Source organism: Anabrus simplex, chromosome X, assembly GCF_040414725.1.
Source record: "Anabrus simplex isolate iqAnaSimp1 chromosome X, ASM4041472v1, whole genome shotgun sequence".
NCBI classification, from domain to species: Eukaryota; Metazoa; Arthropoda; class Insecta; order Orthoptera; family Tettigoniidae; genus Anabrus; species Anabrus simplex.
Genome location: NC_090279.1, coordinates 198,591,338 through 198,614,742, shown reverse-complemented (window position 1 = coordinate 198,614,742; position 23,405 = coordinate 198,591,338). Strand labels below are relative to the sequence as shown.

General features: G+C 38.7%; 1 long non-coding RNA gene across 3 annotated transcripts; it reads right to left on the bottom strand.

Moving 5' to 3' along the window:
* Nucleotides 1–684: 684 nt before the first annotated feature.
* LOC136886169 (uncharacterized) lies at nt 685–22,675 on the bottom strand. Of its 3 annotated transcripts, none has more exons than XR_011019081.1 (4): nt 22,541–22,675; nt 17,732–17,961; nt 4,700–4,964; nt 685–1,701 (listed from the first exon to the last, which is right to left on the bottom strand). It is a non-coding gene; the product is annotated as an uncharacterized lncRNA (long non-coding RNA). The 3 variants fall into 3 exon arrangements; XR_011019082.1 differs by having other exon boundaries at nt 4,700–4,929; XR_010861724.2 differs by lacking the exon at nt 4,700–4,964.
* Nucleotides 22,676–23,405: the final 730 nt, after the last annotated feature.

Genomic DNA, 23,405 nt, shown 5'->3' with positions numbered 1-23,405 from the left:
TAGATGTACATTCCTGTTTTACTGTAATGGTGACCAACTCTCAAGATTGTTTCCCAAGTTCAGCCAGCCATCTTCAACATTTTGAAAAAAATATTCATGTAATGAATATTGGTCATATTATAAAAAGCACTATTTTAAAAATTCATTGTCCATAATTATTAAAAATGTGTCAAAAATGGCTGACTACACCATATTGATGCAATGCTTCATTATAAGACATTAAAAATTATTAAAATAGCATTAATTCCATTATGCATAGTTCATTTTATATGCATTTTCTGTACTGAAGTAATGTATTGTAGCAATCTAATTCAAATTGTAACGATTCATTTCGGTAACATGACTACAGTAGAATCCCACTTAACCAAAATCCAGCTTAACCAAAATGCTCTTGCAAAATTGTATTTTAATATTTTGTTTTTATCCTCTCGATCTTAGCCGTTGATATTAGTAATTCTTTTGCTATATGTGCTGAGATCTACTAGGCAAACCCTATTTTTATATGACGACATGCCAGAATGCACATGTAACATGAAACAACAGTTTCTTACCCTTTAGTTCATTCCACAATACATTTTTCTTGAACAAGCAGGAATTACTATACTACTACTAGTACTACTACTACTAGTATTATTATATTATTCTTATTGTATTATTCATCATGAAGATTATGCAGACAACTTGACAATAGCAGTTCTGAGAATTGAATTACAGCAGATGATTGATTTAATGCATTGGAAGCAAGATTGATTTTGAATTTTCATGAAAATACTTTAAATACAGTACTGTAATAAAATGACTATACATTATTCAGGCCAGTACTAACAAAAATTTGTTTCATTATTTCAGATTGCTTTGCTCTTTGTTGAGCAAAGCAATGAATCTACACCAGCTGATGTACAGTTGATTAATCAGTGGCACAACATAACTGCACGACAGCGCTACACAAAGAAAATTCAGAAGAAAATCACCGATTTTATAGAATGAGCAACATTATGTAAATATTGTAATGTTAATATACAGTATGCACCTTTGCTTAACAGAGTGTATGCATTTCTATTTCGACATTTGACTTCCGAAAATATTTACCATGTGTCATCCGAAAAAACGTGTCAACCGAAGTGGCTCCACCCCCTTTACTTCGGATAAACAGTATTCTACTGTACTGTAAATTTGTTAGGTAAATGAATTATCAGTCACTTTGAAAAATCCTTTAAAATTCTTTTCCCATATTGCAATTCAGAAAAACCTACAGCTCTTTCATTAAATGTTAGAAAAATCTTTTTTAAATAATCTATTTCCGAAAGTTCCACAATATACCTGAATGATTTGAATTACCTATATTCAAACAGGATTTAAATTTAATAAATCAGAAATTACACCAGTTTGTTATTGCATTTAATTGTTAAGAATGTTTCCATTTGCTTAAAGAACTACACAATTTTCTACAAGGAGTAATCATAGAAACCTTTTTTTAGCCAAAAAATGTTAACAGTTAAAAGCATTGTTATATCACCTAGTATAAGAGTATGGTCACATGTAAAAATCAGAGACAACTTTCTGACAAAAATTATTCTTCTTATAAATGCAAAATTAAGCCACTATTTTCTTATCTTGGTTGCTGAACAATTTTCAAACTGCCACAGCAAATCTCCATCTCATTTTCCTCCAAGTTGTACTGGAAAATACAGCTCTCAGCAACTGCAAAGGGAAAAAATATACTTGACAATCCTTTCAATTGTAATATTACAGTGAAACCCCATTAACTAGTCTTCCTGCTTAGCACATTGTAAACTCAAAGTCCCAATTGTCATAATAAATCTAAATAAATATACCTTGTGTATCATATCTTAAATTTTCACTAGTACTGCTTAGAATGATTGAATTTTTCCTGGCCCTGAAAATGTCATACCTTGTGAAAGGGACACGATTTCGAACTCTGGTAAGAGTCCTCGCCACAGTTGCACAATAAATAGCAAGGCGTTGAATGCCTAAACTTTACAGGATAACTTGCACCTTCAGAGAGCAAGGTGTTAACCTCAGGAATGTTCATTTCTGCTTGCCAGTTAGCAAAATTACTGAATAAGAGTGAGAATGTGTTTTTATCTTGCATTCCATTCAGAAGTTAGACATTTATTTTGTATTGAGTGGTACAGTGAATAGTAGCAAATATTTGTATTATAGCCTACTAGTGTGGTGCATATTTGTCTTGAGATAGACTGGCATCCACACAGAGTTGGCATGAATGTTGAAACCTTAAAAGTAGACTGTATCACTGGAGTTTACCTTGAAGAAATGGGGGGGGGGGGGGGGGTTAGATGTTCCTCCTAATCAACCCTTCAATACAGTACCAGTCAAAAATTTAGTACCACAAAAAAGTCATGAAATGTCATCTAGATCCTAAAATTGTGCTACTAGTCCTCCATATTTTTTTCCTGAGATCTCTCATTGCAACATAATCAGGAGACATCCTATTAGATGTGAGAGCTCAGTAAGAAAATTAGAGATCTACTGGTACAATTATAGGTTCTTGATGACATTTCTTTTTTTTATGTGGTCCTAAACTTTTGACCAGTACTGTATATAATACAAATATTTAAATCATGAATTACACTGGAGTTTGTTTTGTCAGATTCAAAATGGCAGCCAAAGTAATTCCCTCATGTCTGCACATGGTGAAGTGTAACCTCAAATTCACTGTCTAAGAGCAACCAGAAAATAAAGTTTAATAACCTACTGGGCCATCATTTGTTTTACAAGGAGTGATCTGTAATAATACATTTGACATTTTCATGTGCCCCCATGCAAATGTTTTCATATTTGTTTGGTGTTTTTCAAACCTTTCATTGCAGTTACTTTATAAGCCCCAGGAAAAAAACATTTGTTCTCATGTTTATCACACCTTTTAATACCCTTCTTTCATCTTTACAAATGGTAGACATAGTATTCACTGTACCCACACATACAAGCTTTAAAATGCCCTCATGTCTGAAAAGAAGTCATACTTAGAATTTCCATATCCCCGTTTAAATTATGTATTCAGTAGTGCATTTTCTTGCTTAACACTATTTTTCCCTGTCCCCTGTAGCAACATTTTAACAAGGATTTACTGTACTAGTATAGGAAGGGAACACACATGGTAGGACAACAATGGTAGGACAGTGTAGGAAGAGAGAGCAACTGAGATAGGAGACTAGGACAAACACAGAAACACAAAAGCACAAGGACAGTCTACATATTCATACACTGCCATCTTCAAATACAGATTGTTTCTCATCGGTTGGCTGGCAGGCACACCCAGTTTATCTGTCTCCCATTGACTCATTTCTCGTTGCAAGAGCACGGGAATGCCTACACTGTGCAGTTCAGGTCCATGCATAGAACGAGTATCAAGTTCTGAACTGTCATTCCAAATTCCGGAGTTGTGAAGTGTTACTACAGGATAGAATTCTCATAATGCCTCCACATGTGTACATGATAGAGAAAAGGGTAGCTATGAACAATAGCTATGTGAGAACAGTCTTGCAGGGAAGTCATTAGGTGATTTGTAACAATATCCAGGTACACGCCCTCCACATAGAGACCGTGCAGAAACTCAAATTCAGAGGAACTAGTTCTTTACTCATAAAGAAGCAAAGTGTTACATGTACATAACAAGGAAAAATTTAATTAAATCACAAAGATTAGAACATATGCATGTGAAATCCCCAATACAACAAGTCAGAGTTTCAAAGAGCTCAGCATGACAGGCTACAAAAATGTTAAAATTGAAATCTGTGGATGCAGGAGAAGAACATTTCCTGTCATAAGGTACAAGCTCATTTTCTTAATTTTAATTATCTCATGTCCAGCAAAAGTGGAGTCCAGCAAGGTAGTGCACTATCCCCATTGTTTTATCACCATCATGGATGACATAATGAAGATCATCAAGAAAATCTCTGGTGAACTACATGAAATTGCTTTCACTGATGTTATAATCTGGGGAGAAACTAAGGAACAAGTACAGTCAAGACTGAGTGAATGGAAGGTTAAGTTCCAGGAATTCAATCTGAAGATAAGCAAACACAAAACAGTAGTGATGGCAATAAACAGAGAGGGATGACCAGCAAACATGCTAGGAAACCATCCACTAGAAAATGTGGAAAGCTTTACATACTTCGGCAGTGTAATATCTTGAGATACACTAACCACAAAGGAGGTGGCAAGAGTGCAGAAGAGCTCTCACTTTTACCAGCAAGTACAAACACTCCTCTAGGATCCCAAAGAACCAACAAAATCACAGCTGGTGATGTTCAATCAGTACTTCATACCAATCTTAACCTGTTGTATCAAAACCTGCACCCTCGCTAAGAAAGACTCAAAGGTTGCAGGCGTCTGAGATGAAGTTCCTTAGGTTCACAATTCAAAAAACACAACTGGACAAGTTAAGGAATGATGTGGTTAGGAAGGAATCTGGGATTGAAACATTGTTAGATCGGGTCAGCATGTCCAGACTGAGGTGGTTTGGGCATGTAATGAGGATGGAGCCAACAAGGGACAGCTTATGTTAATTTGGAGGGACATGTGGCAGGAAAACAGGTGGTGGGGAGACCAAGAAACCCACTTAATAAACATTGCAGATCAGGGAAGGACACTGGAAGATATCATTAACAGAATATATATCATTAACACAGAATGGAAAAAGGATCGCCAACAGTACCTGGTAAACTGGAACTGTAAAATGATCTCATGTCGCGCACGGATAAAGTGAGTGAAGTGCTCTCCTCGTTGCTATACCGCGGAGCGGGTAGTGATGAGTCAACGGGAGGCAGATAAGCTGGGTATGCCTGCCGGCCAGCTGATGAAACTCGCTGTAGCTAGGCTCTCCATCAATCCTAGCTCTATATCCATCTCTCCTCAGCCTCCAACAAGTTCATTTCTGCTTTACAGCTTTATCAGAAGGGCAGGCATCAAAACAGATCAGTCTTGATGTGCGATAAGTACAAGAAAAGTGAAGAAACATAAGATAAATACAGATGTAAAAGAATAGGAACACAAGACAAATACAAAAGGAGAAAAGAAACCCAATGGGATAATAGTTGTCAAGGAGCAGTGGTGGTGGTGTTTTAAGAGGAAGTAGAACTAAGCAACCATCCTCTATATAACACTAATCTGAGAAAAAAAGGGAAGGGGTCCAACACTTTGTAAAATGAAGGTATCGGCCAAAGGAAGAGAAGGGTATGAAAATGAAAGACTCCCTAGGTCTTCATATGTAATACCGTCGGGGTCAGAAAAGAACAAGAGTTGACCAAGGGAGGTCAGATAGGATAGATAAGTGAGGAGCCTGGCATAAGTGGAAGCAATGCCAGGGCCCCATGGTCACAAACCCACTCTCCAAAGTTCAGAGCAGTGTTCTGGCCAGAAATTTTCACCAGCTGGGTGGCAGGAATAAGCTAGGCAGAGTAAATATCTAAAAAAAATTATATGAGAACATTTCAACTTATTCCCCTCTGGACATTAATATCAGGCAGGTAAACTGACTGCTTAGTGCACCCATTAAAATAGAGTGAACACTGAAGAGCAACAGAATAGAAGAATTTTTGGTGCCATCATCCACAGAATTTCTCCAAGAATTCCAATTTTTGTAAGACAATAAAAAAGCAATTTACATCTAGCTAAAAAATTTCAGCTTGGCAGTCCCAAATTTTATTCTTGTTCCAGCAAGGCTCATACTCATTCAAAGCTCAGTTGGTACGCATGGATGTTGACGGGGTGGAAGGAGTACCTTTTGTTGTAGGGCTGTTTTGTCATGTTACATTTTTAAAAAAAAAAGGCATCACTGGTATACATGTTTAACTTGACTGTACAGTTGAAGGTGTGCTGTAAAACTACCTCTGTCCACAATCTGTATCCACTTATACAGGTGAAAAGTTATGTTGCCTGAAGGAAGCAGTGTACAGTAAAGGGTTAAAACTGTCCTAGAATGAACACTGAGGAATTTCTCCAAAAATTCCAATTTTTGTAAGACAATAAAAAAGCAATTTACAACTAGCTTAAAATTTTCAGCTTGACATTAAATAGGAAATTATGTCAAAAATTAAGTTCCCATAAGGAAACCATATTACGTTTAGCATATGGCATAAAATCTACATGTATATAATTGAATATATTACAATAAGAAAATTTCATATCAGGATGTCCAGCTCTTCTATCCACTCTAACACTGCTTACGATGGGATAAGTAAGTCAGCCCAGCTACCCAAGTAAGCACATAGCTTGCAGCTGCCTACAATATGAGCAATGGTTTGCCGTGTGGCACCAGTCATTCCGGTGGAGGGTTGATGCTCACATCTGTAGTTATAACTTTAAAGTACGCTACACGTAACCCCTGAAAAGATCTCCTGGCTATCAAATGTCAAGCACTGGCAACCATAATTTAACTTCAATTGCAAGTGTTGATGCATTGAGCCTTGCATATATTTTGGTTTGAAAGTGCATTGGGAGTGGGATTATTTTGATGGAAATACCAGTGATGCTTCACTCTGAGAAATTTATAATTGATGAGAGCATTAAGGAGTTAATTATACAAGAATACAACATACAAGTTAATAAACCCTACATCACACCAAACATTTTACTCAGTTGTTCAGAAATTAAAGATTCACACCTGTATTACAAATATAAAACCTAATAGACACGCTTTCCCTGAAAGAGAACTTATTTCCAAGCTTAAAAAGAATGGATAAAATTGAATACACTGAAAAAACAGAAAACTTTTTCGGCAATAATTCAGTAATTAAGAAAGACCCAACTGAACAGATTCAGCGTCACTGCCAGGTCTCCGTATACTGTACATTCTGCAAGCACCTATGAATATCTGATGAACTGGTTTTCCGCCAAAAGAAACTAACTGCTTTCTGCTTGGTACACACCTCCGTTACAGATGCCATTTTGAAGGCTAGTTATAACGCTGCCTCCTATCCGAAATTTATGGAACTACGAGACAGAAATATTCAAAGATGTCCCAAACAAAATTCTAACTTAAAAAAAGTTAAATTGGCCAAGAAAATATGTTGCATTATATATTGAACACACCTCGAAATGAAGTTCTGAAGCCTACAGACAGATAGCACTTTTCTGTTGTGGTTGCTTCCTAGGAACCATGTAGGAACTTTCATTTACATTCATTCAGTAAGAAAGGCAAGTTAAGGGTTTGCAACACTCTGGTCACTTAGTGTTGCTCCTACTGATCTTTATTAATAAGAATTTTATTGCAGCCAATGGCCATTTTAAGAAATACATAAAATAAAATTTTAAAAAATATATATATTTCCACTTATTGTCACTTTTTTTTTTTGCACTTAATTGTCATTTCCACTATTCATTAGCAAGTTGGGTGATCGTTTGTTGCCTACGCTTGCACTGTAAAGCGTGATACTTCTCACAGTGTTGGTCACAGAGTCTACACACGCAATCCGGGCCTGGTTCATGATAATTCAAGGTGTGGCATACTTTATGATGAAACCCATGTATGGCAAACCTCGTAACTGTATGCCGTAAGTCATATCCTGTGCGTGTCCATTCACGGTTGATCATGGCGTCCGTCCCGTAGAAATCCATCTCAATATCTGCTCTTTTTTCTTTTAGTTCTTGTAAGAGTTCCCGATAACTTGTTGTGGATGGTAGCAGTAGGTGAAGTCTTACATCCTCCACTAAAAAAGTTTCCCTCGCCAATACATAGACTAGTCGAGATGGAGTGTATTTCGAGACGCTTAGAACTCGCTTGAGGAACCTCGCTTTCAGACTTTCCAATTCTTGCAGTCGTTTCTTCGATAGGAACTCCCATATTAACTCCAGACCATATGTGGCTACAGGCATAACCTTGATTACGAAAAGTTGCATGGCTGTCTCCAGGGACAGGCGTGGTAGTTGCTTGATGTCGATGTTCCCAATTGCTGCGGCTATTCTTTCCCTCAGGTGTATCGAGAAAGACATTCCAGTTACTTGAATTGTGATTCCGAGGTATTTGTAGGCATTGCTATTCCTGAGCCTCTGTCCTTTGCATTGTATAAAATCCTGTTTTGCTAATTTACCACCTTTTCTGAATACTACTAACTCAGTTTTGTTTATATTTAGCACCATTTCATTCTCATCTGCCCATTCTGTGATGAGATCCATCGCACTCTGTAATTCATCTCTATTCTCCAAGGCCAATACCATGTCATCGGCATATATGTATGCGTTTACACTCTTAGTGCATCTCTTGATCTTAGCTGTCACATCATGCGTTAGGACATTGAATAGTAATGGACTCAATGGGTCGCCCTGAAGCACTCCAATCGTTTGGCTGATCCATTTGGATGTGCAAAGGTTGTCATTTATTTGTACGAAATTTTCTGTTAATATATTTACTGCTAGTCTTGTCAGCCATGTTCTTCCAATTAAAGCTTCCAGCTTCTTCAGCATCTTTGTCCTGTTTACTCTGTCAAAGGCCTTGGTATAGTCAATGAAAACTACAGACATCTTCCCTCGATGTTTGGCAATTGCTCGGTGGATTTCCAGCTGCCATCAAAGTTGATCTGCCTGATCTAAAGCCATACTGTTCTTCCGGCAAAAGCGGATCTACTGTTGTGCCTATGCGTTGGGTCAGCAATCTCGTAAGCAGTTTAAAACCTACTTGTTCCAGTGCAATTCCTCTGTAGGAATCAGGTCTATTCACCTCTCCTTTTCCTTTATAGAGCATTTTTATGGTTGACTTCCAAGATGATGGAATCTTCCCTGTCTCTAGACATTTGTTCAGCAGCTCTCTCCATACTAGCAATAGGTATGGTGCTGAGGCTTTCAGATGTTCATTGAAAATCCCATCCGGACCTGCAGCTCTATGGTTCCTCGTGGCCTCAATAATTTACTTCAGCTGTTGAGAAGGGCGTGCACTGCTCTATTTCGTCATCTGTAATGGTTGTGGGTGCTGTGTTATTGTAGCGTAGTGTTTGTTCCAAGTGTGCTTCCCAAACCTCCATCGGTATGTCCGTTGGAAAGCACGATTGTCTTGTACGGAGAGCTTTATACGGATCTTCTTCAATTTGCTTTATTAGTTCAAGATTTTGCCTTTTCTCGTATTCAACTCTTTTGTTTTATTAGAAATTTATATTCCTTTCTAACATTCTGATAATCTGCTAGGTCAGTTATCTCCTTAGTCTGCCTTGCTTTTCTTAGTTTCTCCAAAGTTAGCTGTCTTGTTTGGTAACAATCTGTCAAACCATTTTTTTGCACTACCTGTGATTGTTGCATTCACTGTCGCTCCTTTGATGTAGTTCTCTATTAGGGATAATGCCGCATCTTTTTCTCCTTCTCTGATTTCCCTCAGTATATCTTGTATTACTCCTATATTATCCTCTAAGATATTGGCGTCTATTGTTCTCTTAGCCCCTTTTTGTTCATTCTGTATCGTCTTTAAGTTTTTACATCTTAATTCTGTAATCACTGGTATATGTTTCCGCATTACCGAGCCGTCTGTATACGTTAGTAAGTATTGTGCCTTTACTTCAAATCCTCGTATTAGCACTAATCAATTGCACTTCCACCATTGTGACATAGGTATGTCTGCATATTTCGATCATTCACTAGGGTCATACCCTCTTCATTTAGGTAGTTCAGTATTAATTCTGTTTTCCTACTCGCTCTATCGATTGGGCAGTTTAGATCTCCTGCAAGGATAATGCTTTCCCGTTGCGGGATTATGTTGAAGGCACTTTGCAGGTTGTCAAGTATGTCTATTGGACTGCAGTCAGGGCAGAAATATACACACATGATTATACCAATATTTGCACGGACCACTAGTAAGTCTTCTGTCATCAATACTTGGAATGGGGCCAAATTTGGTTTAATCAGACAGGCCACCCCCCCAGATGGTCTTCCTCTGACATCTTTCTTTGCTAAAGCATGTATGTTATAGTATCCCGGGACATCGGTTCTGTTTTCTGGAGTAGCAAATGTCTGTCAAAAGGCATATATCAAAATCTCTAAATAAATCGTTTGGGGAGTTATTTATCACACCTCTTAGACCTTCCACATTCCATAGGAGTACACTAACCTTGTTATTTATGGGTCGTTTATTGTCTGGTTCAGATAATTTGATTTCATGTGGGTTTCTTGTGATCGGGATCCTAGAGTTCCACGCCCGTGTTCCTCTGGCGACGAAAATTTAGATTGAATCTTTCGATCTTTATTCAACCAAGCATAGCCCAGCTTGCCATTATCAAAGGGACAGTCACTTGCCCGTTACAGATATGACTGTGGGATCAACGGACGAGGTTCTCACCTTGTTTAGCATGGCTGGCATGCTGGGGCAACAAGTAAGATAGGCTTCTCATCCTAAACTGTGATGGGAAGATAACAGCAAGAACATGGACGTCATAAAAGGATAGAATTTAAGAAAAGATTTAACTAACAAAGAAGAATACCAAGAACGACAAATTGGATCTGAAGATCAGCTGCTCCACAACAGACATTTCCATCTGTTAAATTAAAATCAAAGTCCACATACAACCACAAAATCCTCTCATACTTTCCTTCAGAACAACCAGCCATATTGCTCAGGAAAACAAAAGTACATTGAGCTCAAGGTTAGAAAATAGGATTACTGAACTAAGAATTAGGAACAGAATAAGGAAGCCTGGATATGGAAGCATATAATGATGCAAACTAAGTTTTTGGAAGGATGTTGAATTTGAATGAACCACTTAGAAAATATCAGAATCACTAACCAAAATGGAGGGATTAAAACAAATGACATACTGAACATTCATGCTAAGGTTCTGAGTATTACTTTGACTTGAAGACTAGCCACAGACCAGACCGGAGTTCATGGAAAGCCGCTACAAACCAATCTTCGGATTGAACACTACAGAAGACATATTGAACCTTGAATGATAATGAAGAAAATTATAAATCTGAACTCCAAGATTATAATTTGAACAACAGTGGAAGGAGTAGCAATTCCTTTCAAATCAAGCAGTCAAATTTGTTCACACTGTCAATTAGCAAGCCACACTAAACAGTGGCTTGCAGCTTGCCTAGCATAAGCACTCTAATAGCAGCAGCCAGACCTCCATGTGCTGAGCATAAAGACAGTTCTAGACTTTTGGCATTCAAAAAATGGCCTTAAATAGCACCAAGCCAAAATAGTTGTGAAAAGCAGTTACCTGCCCAACCCAAACAAATTCCCAGTTGCAAACTAGTTTAGTGTTCCTTGTCAGTAAAATATCTGCAGCATCCCCAGACATTCTCAGAACAGGAAAGAAGTTACACTGCTTTTGCTGACCCAAGATTAAGTTTAATATATACAGAGTTGGAGATACTTTAATCTCAGACTAAATCATGCAGTAGACTAGAACTGGAAAAGGCTTTGATTAAAAATACAGAAACAAGACCTGTCTACATTGTATCAGTGGTATACACAGGGGACATAGCTCAGGGCTCAAAAAATACTGGAACAACATTCAGTTTTAGAAATTCTTGGGACACTTTCCAATTTGTGAGAAGTTGCTGTGGACCAAATTACAGGTTTCATTACCAGTTTCCATCAGCCTAAGCATAGATTTTTTAGATTTGCATTGTGAAATACAGTTTTCTGTACTGAGCTAGTAATACAAGGAGGTGGAGTACATTAAGAAGTGTGGAAAACTTGATCCATGTTAACATATTGAACAAGGCAGTCAAATACCACTGCCTGTTATTTTCACAAATAGTGCAAGCCACAGCAAACTTAAAATGACCAGCAGCAACCTCTCCATTATGAAGTTTATTATTGGATATTGTGCTCCGAGTTTAATACTTGGAGAGCGGCTTCAAGACTTAACACACTTGAGACAAAAATAAAACATGATGCTCAACATGTTATTTGCTGATGTCAGGGAGACCATGTTCCTACTGCAGGGGAAAGGGACCTGCAACTCCTGCTGCAGACAGCATACCAAGTACAACAGGAATATAATCCTATATACTCTTCTGGGAATGTCATCAACAGGGGCTTTCACAACCACCATAGAAGTTACATAGCTGGACAGAACTGAAATCAGTTTTTCACTTACTCACCATCAGTTAATTTCTTAGCTGGTGGCTGTGAGAATTAACCATGCAGATGTGGTGGTCAGCTTGTGATTAAAGTTATTTTTTCCCCAGCCCTACAAGTCAAACTGGTTTCAAAAGTGTCCTAATACAAACATTGCTAACAGTGACGTGATTCGGAAAGTGGCATTTCGAAGAAAACTGGCATGGACAGCTGCAGTTTCACATGGTTCTGTACAAGATTAAATTCAACTTCCCTGTTTATGTTTTGTATCCACAAGTTGAGTGAGAACTATATCTACCATTTCTAAAAGATGAGAGAAAAGTATTAAAAGGTGAGAAAAACAGAACAAATATGAAAACCCTTTCCACTGCGGCATATAGAAAATCGCCATCTATGTATGATAGGCATTAAGAGATACAGACCTCAACAAACACACAGGACAAACCTCAAATTACATAACAGTGTGAGCAAGTCCCACTACCTGGCTGAGACATTCCAGAATTCTCACAAGACAGCCAGAGATGGTAGGATATATAAGGCCAAGGTCAAGAACCACTCTTAGTTTGATTGCTGTCTGGGAGACCGATTACCTCGGACCGAGTAGGAAAATTTCAGTCGCCTTGACAAAGAATACTACAATGTATTCTAAACGCTGGTAAACTATATGTAAGTACAGAAAAAACACTGTTCAACCCAGAAAAAAGAACTAAAAGGAAATTGATTAATGGCGAACGCTATTCCTATGCTAGAAGTTATAATTCTCAAGAGACATTCTTCCACCAAAACTTATTTCTATGAACGAAACTAATTACTCTGTGTGCAGTGCTCTGAGTTGCACTCGCTCGTGACATCCACAGTGTATCTCAGGCATGTGAATGTGAGTTAATAGTTAAATATTTCAGTGCTCATCACAGTGTTAGCAAACCGTTTGGAGGCTAGTTTCCAAGTTTGATTTAAGCAAATTTACAAACAATGCCAAAATAAAGCAGTAAAGGTTACCTTGCAAGATGGAGGCAATGCATAGACTATACCACCGAGAGTAAAATTACCCGTGATCTGTGCCACAATCCTAATTTCTTCACTCCAGTAAGCTGGGTGCGGTTGTGTACGAGCCTCCTCCAGTTTGTCCTATCCATCCGCAGATGCTACTCATATATGCGACGCCAGTTTATATCTCTAATTTCAAGGTCCTTCAATATCTGATTTTCCCAAATATCACAAGGTCTTCCTCTTGGTCTATTCCCAGGAACATTGTGGTCAAAGTATGTTCGAGGAGTCCGTGAGGGTCCATTCTTTTCATGTGACCATACCATTGCAATCTCTTCACTTCTAGAGTCTCCAGCAAGCTTCTTTCCAATCCAAGCTGTTGCCAGATATCCACATTCCTTATTTTATCCATTTTTGTTTTTTGTAGACAAGAACGGAGGAACTTCATTTCTGTTGCATGAAGATTACTTTGTTGGTCCAGTAAGTGTTGCTGCTTCCAGGCCATACATCAATATAAGTACTAGATATAGTTTGTACAAGTTGATCTTGGAAACTAATGGAAATGTTTAATCCCAAAGTATTCGACGTATAGCGTGATAGAATTTGGAAGCCACAATGATTGCTGTAAATATTCCATGGAACAGATTAAGCAACCCTTGTTTCTGTAATTTTCTTTGGAAGTATTGCAACCAGACTATTCCTGAAGAGTCTACAGTTCGAAAAGTGAACGTAGACAAATGTTAATTCCTTGATGGAAGAAATCTGAACTGAAGTTACCTGTGTCTGATCTGGGGAGAGAGACGAGACTACGGATGTATGTGGTAGATACGTAGCAAACATGTTGGTTGGGAAGTTAAGCAGATATGAACCAAGTACCCCTTGTCTTAACTTTTGGAAAGTGTAAATCATTCTACAATCACTCGCTTTGCACTGATTGTATCTGCCTGCTCTGGCCTTCGGGTGGGTAACAGTCAAGTTGCAGGTATTTCTGACCGATTTTGCCAGCTACATGTTAAAAGCTGCTGCAGCACTGAAGGCATTTTATCCTAATTTGATTCACTCAACGTGCACAGCTTTAACATGCTTGCAGAAAAAAAAAAAAAGGCACAAATTTCCAAATGTGAAGAAACTACTCTAATATCCACTATAAAGAAAGTGTTAGTAAAAGCACCTCTCCAGACAGAGGCTAACAGGAATTGCCTACCAGACATTCCTCTTCCAGGGTGCCTGCTAGTAACTTAATCTGTTTTCCCTGCATTAAATATTTGTGAGTCTAATATATTTATCATATTCCAGAATAATCTTGAAACATATTTTGCACGAATATTTACAATGGTATAAAGAATTTTAAACAAATGGAACAAGTCAAACAAGCTATACCATACGATAAAGTTCCAAACTCTGAGGTGCGTTATTAGTAATCCCATTGTAAACAGTCACTACAACGAAAATTAAATACATTGCTTACAGCAAGCCATAGGTCAATCACTCTTCAAACTAATGCCTGCATTCAGCGACACTAAATAGCTGTGAATGAGTGCTCCAGTTTCTAAACACGCTGTTAACAAACAAGGGTTAGTGCTCAAACTCTGAAATAGGATCCCAGTTCCTGTAGCAAATGGAAGCATTCGAATGCGTGTGCAGGTCAACTAATGTGGTTAGAAAGAAGCACCGTTGACAATCTTGCTTTGTTGAATTTTTTTCCATGGTTATTTTGCTTTTCTGCAATAATTTCTCGTCAATAGCGAGGTTAAATCCATAATTATGGGCAATCCATAATAGTTAGCCTGTCTACATTATGTAAATTACAGGGTAGTTTTTAAGACTATTATGTTTTAAAAAGAACAGAAATAAGAATGATTCGTCTAATTTATAATATAACTTAAGCATTGGTTTAATGAGAACAAGGCAATTAAATTAATGAGGGGAAAGTTATCTACAAACATTTAGTTTTACTATCAAAGTAAAGACCTAGAACTACGTTTTCATTAAGAGTGAACTGCAAGCCACACCACACAAACTAATGCATTACTAAATATGTCTTACACCTTGTGTCCTGCCATCTTTGAGCAATTAGCACAAGTATATCTTTTTCATTCATTCTCCTCCTTTATCTCATTCACTGTCTCGATCTCTAAGTACTACTCTCTGCATCAGTCTCAATCATTCCGTTCGGGTCCACTTTTAGGCTGAAAACTTAATTTGGACGTGACAGGTAATTTCCCTGCATTTTCCCTGTATATTTTTTGCATTTTCCTAACACGCTGGGGATCTTTGAAGCTGCGCTTTTCTATTCTTCCCATTTCAGTGGAGTGAAGCATGCGACTGAAGGATTTGATGTCCGTGATGCCAGCGCTATTAAGGAGGTGAAAGTGGCTTTTAGCAATGAAATGTTTCAAAGGGTATTGGCACTTACCAAGACACTTCCAAATTGTAAGAGAATCAATCAACAAGCTATAACCTGAGTGTTAGCGATTCACTGGAGATTATGGAGAAAGTAAAGAGTGAACTGAAAGGTAACCCAAGAAATATCTGATTCCATCTGCAAACAAAATATCATGATGTCCTCAAACAAAATCTGGGCTAAGACATCATGGTAGCTATGAACAAATCTTTGGCTGGTAATGATAATGGGGATCTATCACCTACACTTGCTCCCAGATTCAAGTACTGTCCCGTCACATCTGTAGATGTAGAGAGATCATTCTCTGCATTCAGGCTAATTTTAACAAACACCACAGATTTATACCAGAAAGCTTTCAAGATTGTTGTGTAAATCTGAGCTTTGAAACAATACTTTTGTGAAGGGAAACCTTATTTCATGCACAATTCGACAGATGGCAGCACATGTCACGCATGCGTACCGGCTTCCAGTTAGAGCATGGAACAAAGGAGGACTGACGTATGAACAGAAGGTGAAGTTTTATGTAGTTTTATGCGGAAACGAAGAGTGTAGCTCGGACTCTGGAAAGGTTTCTACTCTGAGCCACTCCAAATTCGTCAGAACTGCTTATATTCAACTGGACATTTCTTGTCTGTCAGTTAAATGAATACCGACATCTGAGCTTGAAGTTTTCCACTATAAAATTACAACAGGTCAAAACGAACAGCGCATGGCAAGCAACTGCGAGTATAGTTTGCTGCATGAGCTATTTGCAGAAAGTGATCCTGTACTGCACAACAATGGTTCAGTGATGAGGCATACACTTTGAACAGCACTGAACAAACAGAATGCCTGAGTAAGCGAAAGGACAGCCTGATATTGTGCACAAGGTTGGAGGTCATGGTGTGAAAGTGTGTGTGAGGGCTGCATTTTCCAATCATGAATTATTGGGCCAATAATAATAATAATAATAATAATAATAATAATAATAATAATAATAATAATAATAATAATAATTGTATGGCCTCGGAAGACATCTCAAACCGAACAAAGTTTAGGTCAGTGATCGACAGATTTCAGGGATTCCATGACGAACCAAAACTTAACCGTGGGTGGACGGAAGAAAGAAGACAGGCTGCCAGAGAGAGGATGCTGAAGTTCTGGGCTGTGAGGAAGGCTTCCAGAAACATGTAATTGTTATCTAACGTGGTCTCTAATGGCCGTAAACGAATATATATATAATTGTATGGCCTCAGCTACCGTGTGCAGACATTTCAATTTGACGCCATCTGGCTGTCTGCTCGTCAATTTCAACGTTCCGTTTTACTCTAGGCGCATTAGATGGCAGACCGAGCAAACCGAAACTCTTGGGCGTCTATGGCCGAGATTTAATGAATTTTGTCGGGTAAACACCGAATGTGTCACCAGGGATCTTTTACGTGGTGACATCGTATGACATGGAGTGTCAAATGGAATTTTTTTCCTCCCTTAAAAAATCCGACCACCTCTGCCGGATTTGAACCCGCTACCTTGGGATCCGGAAGCCGACACTACCACTGATCCACAGAGGCAGCTATTGGGCCAGTGTTGTAATACCATCTGTTAAATATGTTTTATATTAAACATTCTATAAACAAATTCCAGAGTATGATATGTACACACCTAGTGTAGGCACTCCAAATATGAAGAAATATGTATGAATTTTACTCAAATCCTTTTAGAAGAGATGTGATCATTATGAATGCCAGAGACCCACCACCCTGCCCAAAAAGGTACATTTGCTTTTAAAACCTAATGAAAGATTTCACACGCCACTGTTCATGAGCTGGCCAGCTACGAGCACAGCCATTGGCTAACATGACATTCCCTATTCCATTATCAACACGCACAAAGTAAAAACACAAGAAAATGCTCTGCTAGTAGCTGTAACATATCTTTGCAAATCCAGACTAAGCTCTGTAAAACAGTGGCCATTTTGGAAGCCACACTCAGAGAGGCTTTTAACTACTGCCATGGCACATACTGTCTGCACAGCAAGGAAAAAATGTAATTTAGTGGTTTTAATCATGTTTTGAATACCAGGATAGAATAGCTCCTGTGCTTTTGGTTGGACATTTCTTTAACTGTTATAACAGTTCGCAGCTCGTAAAGATGCTCCTATCGGCAATCACATGAACTAAGCATAGAATAGAAATAAAAGAGCATCACCTGCCGCCGAGCCTCCACGTGCAATGAGTGGAGAGAGTGCAGTGCCTACACTAGGCTTATGCCACTATTAAACCAATATGTCAAAACTGAGCAACACAGACCTGTTTCAGAACAGAGGAATGATTTTTCCATCATAACTTGTTGCAGGTAACATGTAAGCGGCATAGACAACTCGAGACTTGGCAATTGTGCTGTAGAGTCTGCTGTACAGATGGAAAGTCTCGTGACACCAGGGCCCTTCAGTTTTCTCATCTGCTTGTTCCACCAGAAATGCACAGAGCTGATTCCACCTTCAGTGCATCGTTTTCAATTCGGGATATGTTGAGTATACCTAGAAAATACAAGAAACAAAATTTAGTTAACTAGTCACATTTATAAAGTTGACTCTAGAACACATGGCAGGCAGTAACAAGAAACTCTCCTCCCAAAAGAAGAAAACAATCTAGAAAGAATACTTCTAATAAAGTATGGGAAAAAGTTTTTCAAAGGAAAGGCTAGGGAACCATAATCTTCAGACCAGTACAGTAAACAGCGCAGTCTTCATTCTACAAAATTGGGAACTCAAACCCACAAAACAACTTCAGCAAATTCTTGATGGCTTTTAGCGCCGGGAGTGTCCGAGGACAAGTTTGGTTCGCCAGATGCAGGTCTTTTGATTTGACGCCAGTAGGTGACCTGCGCATCATGAGGATGAAATGATGAAGACGACACATACCTAGCCCCCGTGTCAGCAAATTAACCAATTAAGGTTAAAATTCCCGACCCCGCCGGAAATCGAACCCGGGACTTCTGTGACTAAAGGCCAGCACGCCAACTATTTAGCCATGGAGCCGGACATGATTAGCCGTTTATTAAAGACAAATTACTACTTAAAATAACATTTGCAATGTACATAAAAACTTCCGTCATGAAGTTGTAAAAAATAAAATCACACATGCATTACATCTAGTAATATTTACTTACAAAGCAAGGTTTCTGAACACAATAACATTTTCAAAAACAAGAAGTGTTAATACGAATACTAACACGTATAACAGGAGTAAGTTTCCCGCTCCACTTCAAAATAACGCCAACGTCATTTCAGGCAATGGCCGCTTGGATCGCGTTTATGTTCTATTGTTCTCATGTTCTGTCTATATCCTTATATTGAAGATTCATACAATAACGCGAAATACTTTTTTTTATCATTGTGTCCGGTGTGGATGAGATTTAAATATATAAAACCACTTAGAACACACTACACTTCATAGAGTTCTTTCATTTTGCACTTTATCACAAAGGAGTAAAGAATATGGAAATAGGCCTAATTGGAAGTACTGACCCGATTTTTTGCTATTTCTATAATTTCAACACTTTTCTGCTCAGAGGCTTGCTCTTGAATTTGTTTAATAAATCATAGTCATTAGTCACTTTCTTTGCATTATTATCAAAAACAGGCCTGAAAAAGTTGTAAGTATAACGTATGTGATGTGTGCTTGATCACAGTCGTGGCACTGAAACGTCTCTTTAAACTTTGGAGCGGTAAGGAATTTCAGCTTTCGGACAAGTTTACATTTTCCGAGATATCCTAACGCCCGCCTTGTAAATATTAATACATTTTTAAGAAGAATAATTTGCATCAGCACTTTGTCGGGGAGGCAGAATTCCCCTCACAATACGTACACCATAATCTGATTCGAAAAAGTGCAAGCTACATATTCTGGAGTTATCACTGGGAGCCGGAAGAGATTCTTTTCTGCTGCCCTGTCCAGAAATAGCAAGCCTGCATTTCTCCCGTAAACTCGGATCTTTAGGAAAAAGGTGATAATATTTGTGTATATTTCTCCGCTGTGTCAGATGTGCAGTTAGGCAAGCAACAATAAACCATCTTAATAATGTTAATAAAAAATAATGTTATTGGCTTTACGTTCCACCAACTACTTTTTCGTTTTTCGGAGACGCCGAGGTGCCAGAATTTTGTCCCGCAGGAGTTTTTACGTGCCAGTAAATCTACCGACATGAGGCTGACGTATTTGAGCACCTTCAAATACCACCGGATTGAGCCAGGATCGAACCTGCCACGTTGGGGTCGGAAGACCAGCGCCTCAACCGTCTGAGCCACTCAGCCCGGCAATAAACCATCTTAACCTATAGAATGGAAAGAGAAACTTGACGGTAATTGGCCCCAGGGGTTCTAAAATTTTGAGCGTGGTTTGGCAACCACGGGGCCCTTAGCTGAGTCCTGGTATTTCTTCCACATACTTTGCCAGGCTCCTCATTTTCATCTATCCTATCCGACCTTCCTTGGTCAACTAGTTCTTTGTTGACCCCGACGCTATTAGGTTTCCGAGGGCTAGGGAGTCTTATTTTCACGCCCTTCCTGACCCTTGTCTTCCTTTGGCCGATACTTTCATTTTTCGGAGTGTCGGACCCCTTCCAGTTTTTCTCTCTGATTAGTGTTATATAGAGGATGGTTGCCTAGTTGTACTTCCTCTTAAAACAATAATCACCACCACCACCTTGACGGTAATTTGGAAATACATAACTAAACAAATGTTAAATGCATCTCAGCAACCATCCATATATTGCAAACCGTGAGACCAAATAAATTAAAAAACGACAAAACTCTTCATATTTCATGTTAGATAAGGCCTTCCCTTATAAAATAAAGTTTAATATATAATTTCTTCTCATAAAACATGTTGCAGTAACACACGTCATCATAGAATTCACGCCAAACAGAACATAAACGCGAACCTAGCGGTGGAAAAGAGAAAAACTATTACCCCGCTTTTAATGCAAGAAATTGGCTTTCTGTCCAGGCCTTCTAGTATCCAGTAGGCTTGGGTCATTATCGCCAGCGCGATGAGAGAAACTTACGCAGCGCGCACGCACATATAGGAACCTTTGTTCTGACTAGGCGAGGGGGTGCTTACCCTTCAAATGTGAATCGCTCTACTCACGACAGTTATAAACTCAGCTAGAAGAGGGAACAGTCACCTCCCTTTCATCACTGAAGTAATATCACAATAAAAAATGTGAGAGAAAGTCTCATAGCGACCACTAGCGGGTTAAGGGTTAAAAAGGCCCTCCTTCGACTTAAGTGTGTGGCTGGCAAAGAACACGAACATCAGCAACTGTAGGACAGGTAATAGTTATGTTCCGCCAACCTCTAGACCTATCAAATGGGAAAATCAATTTCAAGCAATATCGAATTACGCCTCATCGGAACGTATCACTTGCGCTCGGTAATCAAATTTGAGTTTCGTACATCAGTTGCGCCCGCTGTCCCATTTCCGTGTGGCAGCATTGTTCGTCCCATTTTAGAGGGACTTCTGACTCTCCGTGAACACGTTTGCATTAATCATGTATTTGGCATTAAACAAGTGCAATAACCGTTGTCATAATACATTAATATATACAATAATATTCGCCATATAAACTAAACGAGTAGTCAGAGCGTCTACAGGTGAAGACTAAAGGTATCGGTACCCTCGACAATGTCTGTACCGGTACCTATTTGTCGAGAGAAAAGGAGCATATATGACTGTAAATGTAGTGAATATGGGTGAAACGTCTAACACGTTTATGATAAATGCACTCTCTTCGTAAAATTACATTAAGAAACAAATCAGTAAATTCATTCAATTATGAACCGAAAACATAGCATAGCAACAAGAATCCTACCACTTTCTCCACTTAATATGTATATGTACCTTCACTGCAGGCATCTGCTATTATTTAACAACGCCATTGGAAAATGTCATAGGTAAAACTTCCATTTCTATCCCCGGGCGGGCGAAGCAAGGTTAATTACAGATTGAACTAAACATCGCACGCAACCAATTGGGTTGGAGCGTGCCATCGTGATCTTACGCCGGGCCGTTGCGTAACAAGTTGGGGGAGCAGACTGCTCGAAGGGAGCGGCCGCCTGTAGAATTTGGCATTAACAATCAGCCTACCCATTCGTTCTTGTTGGGCAGTGTATGTCCTAGCCTTTCTTTAACTACTTTCTCCTGAATGACGTTTTTCCTCTTTCGTCAAATTCTGGTTACATGTTCTTGCTTTAGAATAATTATTTAGCAGAACATTGGCACAAATTCGTATGCATTCACAGCATAATTGATTTCCCACATTCACGTTTCTCAGGAAAATATTCAATATCTAAATTATCACTAGAGAATTTAGTATTCTAGGGGTTTTTCTTAACTGTTCTTGAACAAGTGTTCATAATTTTCTGAAGCTATAACATTCCTATAACATTAACTTAATACTGGTGCCCTTCTGGATAGACGCTTCAGAAGGATTTCAGACCTCCACGATATACAGGGTTATTCAGATAAGATGTCCACCTCAAATAACTCGCGAACTGTTCAAGATACTGATATTCTGTTTCACTTTCAGTAATGTTACCGTACCTAAGGGTTCATAATTGAATTTGTAATACTTCTCCATGGTGTCCGTATTTAGGCCCTACTGAGATAACAGCACCAACTTTGTTTTTGAAATAGAATCACGGTCTTTTAAACTTACAAACGTTATGAATTCAGCGCCGTGATTATTTTGAAAATCGGGCAAGTACATCTCGAGAAAATGTAATATATTCAACAGTGCTGCATTAGCCAGCCGGACTGCCCTGTTCGATTCGATTCGCGCTACGTACCGGTATGAAACATTAGCTGGCTGTTAACATGCAGAGTTCCTTTGCCTTCCGACAGCTACGCATTCGCTATACTGTGCCCACAAATACACAGTGATAAAATGTACGACTTTTACATCTGTATTAACACCGTATGTGATTTGACCTAAGTTATTTCATAACAAGTGGATGCGCAGTAGTGGCTACATCAATCAGTACAAATTTGAAAAACCTGACTCAAAGGCAAACAACATTTTTTTTTTTTTTAATGGAAAATCCAAATCTAACTTACATCTGGACGAGTAGCTCTCAGCTCCAGAACATTCCGGTCCTCTAGGAAATAAGCAATACACAACCGCAGGGGCAGGACACTCCTAAATAACTTCGGGCCGAGAACTGAATCTTTGGACTCGACGTTAGCCCTGGACGAGCGGCCGCAAAGTGAACGAGTGGACGGGCGTACTAGGGCTTCATGGCCGAACCCTTACGGAGCAAGCCGAAGATTTCCGAACGGTATAGTTTTATAAGGCGTGATACAATATTGAACATATTCAAATAAAATTAATAGAAACAACACACTTGGGGGAACAAAAACTTTCAATTCGCATTTTAATAAATAATTGTATTAATAATAAACGTCAAATACCTATCATTACCGGTACTCTACTGCGGTACTGTGAATCATAATTTTGGCACTTTCCGACTTAGAGGCTTTGTTATGAAATTCTTCACGAAATCGGGAGTGTTCATATTTTCATCTGTAGTCATTCTAAAATTAAATGTGGAATACTTCTCGTGCCGTTTCATTCGTTTAAATCATAAATAATTACAAATGCCACATTCTGGAAAAGACATAAAATGATTTGTAATACAAGAAAATATTTTGCAGTATTTTAGCAGGATTTTTTTAAAAAGCAGTATATTTATAAAATTTTCGAGCCTCTTCGTGGACCGCGGGATAGGGTGTTATATAAAAAAAAGGAGGGGAATCCTGCGAAAAGCAGGACGTCTGGTCATCCTATTGTAGTCTCTTATTTTATTTTTCAGACAAACATCTCTATCATTCGCACTCGCCATTTCTGTTTACCTCGTCAGCTGGTGAGAGATTGTATGTAAAGCAGAGGAGATAAGACATATTTTAGGCCCAAGATTTCATA